Source organism: Salmo salar, chromosome ssa04 (genome assembly GCF_905237065.1).
Source record: "Salmo salar chromosome ssa04, Ssal_v3.1, whole genome shotgun sequence".
NCBI classification, from domain to species: Eukaryota; Metazoa; Chordata; class Actinopteri; order Salmoniformes; family Salmonidae; genus Salmo; species Salmo salar.
Genome location: NC_059445.1, coordinates 3,068,671 through 3,074,023, shown reverse-complemented (window position 1 = coordinate 3,074,023; position 5,353 = coordinate 3,068,671).

Here is a 5,353-nt window from a genome sequence, read left to right as displayed (position 1 = left end):
AGGTAAAGCTAGAGGACAGAGAGTAAAGGACGTAGGATGGACACACTGTGTCAAAGTAAAACTATCATAATCATGAGATGCATAAACCTAAATCTACCTACCTTCCTCCCTGCCTTCCTACCTACCTGCCTACTACCGACCGACCGACCGACCGACCGACCTACCTACCTACCTACCTACCTACCTACCTACCTACCTACCTACCTACCTACCTACCTACCTACCTTCCTACCTACTTACCTACCCACCCTACCTTCCTATCTACCCACCTACCCACCCACCCACCTTCCCACCCACCTGCCCACCCACCCACCCGCCTCCCACCACCCACCACCCACCCTGCCGGCCTGCCTGCCTGGCTGCCTACCTACCTACCTACCTACCTACCTAACTGCCTGCCTGCCTGCCTGCCTGCCTGCCTGCCTGCCTGCCTGGCTGCCTGCCCACCCACCACCCACCTCCCCACCCACCTCACCTAACAGCCTGCCTGGCTGCCTGCCTCACCCACCCACCCATCACCAACCACCCACCCTGCCTGCCCGCCCACCTACCGGCCCACCACCCACCTAACTGCCTGCCTGGCTGCCTGCCACTACCCACCTGCCGCCACCTGCACCTGCCTGCCTGCCCGCCTGCCTGCCTGCCTGCCTGCCTGCCTCGCCTACCCACCTACCCACTACCTACCTGCCCTGCCCACCCTACCTACCTCCTACCCACCCACCCACCTGCCTGCCTGCCTGCCTGCCTACCCACCCACCCCTGCCTGCCTACCTACCTACCTACCCACCCCCTGCCTGCCTACCACCACCTGCACCTGCCGGCCCATCTGCCCTGCCCGCCTGCCTGCCTGCCTGCCTGCCTGCCTGCCTGGCTGCCTGCCTGCCTACCTGCCTGCCTGCCTGCCTGCCTGCCTGCCCGCCTGCCTGCCTGCCTGCCTGCCCACCCACCTACCTCCCTACCTACCTACCTGCCGGCCAGCTACCTACCTACCTGCCGGCCCTACCACCAACCCAACTGCCAGCCTACCCACCTACCTAACTGCCTGCCTGGCTGCCTGCCTGCCTACTTACCTGCCTACCCACCCATCTCCCCACCTACCTACCTGCCTACCTGCACCACCACCTGCCTGCCTGCCTGCCTGCCTCCCTACCTACCTACCACCTGCCTGCCTGCCTGCCTGCCAATCTACCTGCCTACCTACCTACCTACCTACCTACTTACCTTCCTACCTACCTACTTACCTACCTACCTACCTACCTAACTGCCTGCCTGCCTGCCTGGCTGCCTGCCACCACCCACCTACCCGCCTACCTACCCCTACCTGCCTGCCTGGCACCAGCCTGCCTGCCTAACTGCCTGCCTGCCTGCCTTTCTACCTACCTGGTACCTACCTGCCGGCCTACCTACCTACCTAACTGCCTGCCTGCCTGCCTGCCTGCCTGCCTGGCTGCCTGCCTACCTACCTACATACCTTCTACCTACCTCCTACCTAACAGCCTGCCTGGCTGCCGCCTCCCTCCCTCCACCAACCACCCCACCTGCCTGCCTGCCTGCCTGCCCACCCACCGGCCCACCCCCCACCCACCCTACCACCCACCCCCCACCCACCCACCCTGCCTGCCCACCTACCCACCACCCACCTGCCTGCCTGCCTGCCTGCCTGCCCGCCCTGCCTACCTGCCTGCCACCACCCACCCACCCACCCACCTACCCACTACCTACCTACCTCACCTGCCTGCCTGTCTACCACCTACCTGCCTCCCCCTGCCACCAGCCTGCCTGCAGCCCACCTGCCTGCCCACCCACCTACCCACCTGCCTGCCTGCCTGCCTGCCTGCCTGCCTGCCCTGCCCACCTGCCCTGCCTGCCTGTCTACCTGCCTGCCTGCCTGCCTACCTACCCACCTACCTACCTACCTGCCTGCCTGCCTGCCTACCCACCTAACTACCCACCCCCCACCCACCCACCTGCCTACCATCACCCACATCTCCCACCCACCTACCTACCCACCCACCCACCCACCTGCCCGCCCACCTTCACCTACATTCCTCCCACCTACCCTGCCCACCCACCTACCTACCACCCACCCACCGTCTGCCTCATTCACCTGCCTGCCTGCCTGCCTGCCCTGCCTCGCCTGCCTGCCCGCCTGCCTGCCCACACCTGCCTGCCTGCCTGCCTGCCTGCCTGCCTGCCTGCTCGCCTACCCACCACCATCACACCCTGCCCGCCTACCACCTTACCTACCCACCTACTGCCTGCCCAACCACCTACCCGGCTGCCTCACCCACCACTTACCCCACCCTGCCTGCCTGCCTGCTGCCTGCCTGCCTAACTTCCTGCCTCCCCTCCCTTCCTACCTACCTGCCTACCCACCCTGCCTGCCCTGCCTTGACCCACACCCACCACTCCACCGCCTGCCTGCCTGCCTGCCAGCCAACACCTGCCTCACCCACCCCACCTACCCACCCACCACCCACCCTACCTGCCTTACCCACCTACCCACCCACCTACCCACCTACTCACACCGCCTGCCTGCCTGCCTGCCTGCCTGCCACCTACCCCCAGCCCACCCACCTGCCTGCCTACCCACCACATTCTCCACCTTCTACCTACCTACTGCACCTACCTGCCGGCCTACCTCACCTACCTACCTACCTACCTAACGCTGCCTGGCTGCCTGTCTACCTACCTACCTATCACCAACTACCCACCTGCCGCCTGCCCTGTGCCTGCCTGCCTACCTACCCGCCCACCCCCTGCTACCCACCCACCCACCCACCACCACCTACCTACCTGCCTGCCTGCCTGCCTGCCTGCCTGCCTGCCTGCCTGCCTGCCGCGCCTGCCTGCCCCTGACCCACCCACCCACCCACCCTCCCACCCTACCCACCACCCACCCCCACCCAACTGCCTGCCTGGCTGCCTGCCACCACCCACCACTACCACCCAACTGCCTGCCTGTCTGCCTGCCTCACCACCACCGGCCTCCCCACCACCTACCTACCTACCTACCACCTAGCTGCCCACCTGTCTGCCTGCCTCCCTACCTACCTACCACCCACCACCTACCACCTGCCTGCCCTGCCTCACCACCTACCACCTGCACACCCTACCCTCTACCCACTAACCACCCACCTGCCGGCCCACCTACCAAACTACCCACCCAACTGCCTGCCTGGCTGCCTGTCTCACCACCCACCCATTCACCATCCACCTACCTGCCAGCCTGCCTGCCCGCCTGCCTGCCTACTTACCTGCCCCACCTGCCACCCACCCACCTACCTACCTACCCACCCACCTACCTACCCACCACCTGCCTGCCTGCCTGCCTGCCTTGGCCTGCCTGCCCTGCCTGCCTGCTTGCCTGCCCTGCCCACTGACCCACCTACCTACCTACCACCTACCTACCTACCTAACTGCCCGCCTGGCTGCCTGCCTACCTACCACTACCTAATGCCCGCCTGTCTGCCTGCCCACCTACCTCACCGGCCTACCTACCTACCACCACCTACCCACCCAACTGCCCACCTGTCTGCCTGCCCATCTACCCACCCACCCACCCACCCACCCACCCCTCCTCCCACCACCCACCTACCTCCCACCTACCTACCCCTACTTACCTACCACTGCCTGCCGCGCCCGCCTGCCCACTCACCTGCCCCACCACCCACCCACCCACCTACCTACCTAATCTACCCACCCACCGGCCCACCTACCACCTGCCTGCCTGCCTGCCTGGAACCCGCCTGCCTGCCTGCCTGCCACCCGCCTGCCTGCCACCTGCCTGCCTGCCTGCCTGGAACCTGCCTGCCTGCCACCTGCCTGTCTGTCAGCCCGTCCGTCCTCTTCTCTATGAAGTATCATCACAGGTCCTCTCTAAGTACAGTAATAGTTGGGATTTTAACCATTATAGAAATGGTAGCAATGTTTTTCTCTTCTTTCATCTGTGTGTGTGTGTGTGTGTGTGTGTGTGTGTGTGTGTGTGTGTGTGTGTGTGTGTGTGTGTGTGTGTGTGTGTGTGTGTGTGTGTGTGTGTGTGTGTGTGTGGTGTGTGTGTGTGTGTGTCTCTGTCCATTAGTAACATCCATAACAACATTATTTCTACGACCCCAAACAACACCTTATTGCATTATGGGTAAGGAGTGCCCTTCCTATGGTGATAACACCGTCCTCTGAGGAACGTATTTGTCCACTGTTATTTTTATTTTCAAATATTTATGCCTCTTATTGATCTCTCTCTTTCTATCTCTGTCTCCATCTCTCTCTCTCTTTCTGTGTCTCCATCTCTGTCTTTCTTTCTCTCTCTGTGGATACTGCCATCTGTCTCTCTTTCTCCTTTTCCTACTGAGTTATTTCCTTTCCTTCTCTCCTTTCCTTTCCCTCCCCCTCTCTCCTCTCCTCCCCCTCTCTCTATCGCTCTCCCTCCCCTCTCTCCATCTCTCTCCTCTCCTCACCTCCCCCTCTTTCTCTCTATCTCCTCTCCTCCCCTCCCCTCTCTCTCTCTCCCTCTCCCTCCTCTCTCTATCTCTCTCTCATCTTCTCCTATCCTCCTCTCCTCCTCTAGTCTCTCCTCCTCTCCTCTCCTCTTCTCCTCTCCCTCTCCCTCCTCTTCTCCTATCCTCCTCTCCCTCCTCCTCTAGTCTCTCCTCCTCTCCTCTCCTCTCCTCTCAAAGTGAACCAATACCCCCAGGGTTGTAATTTGGTAGTGTTGCTTCTGTTTTTAATTTAAAAGGACCCTGGGCTGAGAGAGAGAGAGGAGAGAAGGATAGAGAGGAGACGAGGAGCGGAGCATAGGGGAAAAGGTCAGTTAACAGAGAATATTGAATAAAGACTCTACCTTAGAGTCCCTCTGGGCAACTCCTATTGTCTTCTGATCTCTCTCTCTCTCTCTTTTCTCTGTCGCTTTCTTTTTCTCTCTCTTCCTCTCTCTTTCTTTCTTTCACTCTACCTCTCTCTCTCTCTCTCTCTGTCTCTCTCTATTTTTCTCTCTCTCTCTTTTCTATTTCTTTCTCGCTTTCTTTCTCTCTCGCTCTCTGTCTCTCCCTCCCTTTCACACTCCCCTCCTCTCTCACGTCTCTCTTTCTCTCTCTAGTTCTTTCTCTCTATATCAGCTCACCTCTCACCCCATTTAGACTAAAAGACAAAGCCACTCCCGCAGCAACAAAAAACTCCCCTATGGCTTAAAGTGTGTTGGAGAGAATCAAAATCAAATAATGAAATTGAAGAATCTAATCAAAACATAATTTAACATTACTACTAAACCAATACACTTTAAAAAATGATTTAACTTTTCAAATAGCAGAGGGAGAGAGGGGAGAGAAGGAGAGAGGGAGAGAGAGAGAGAGAAGGA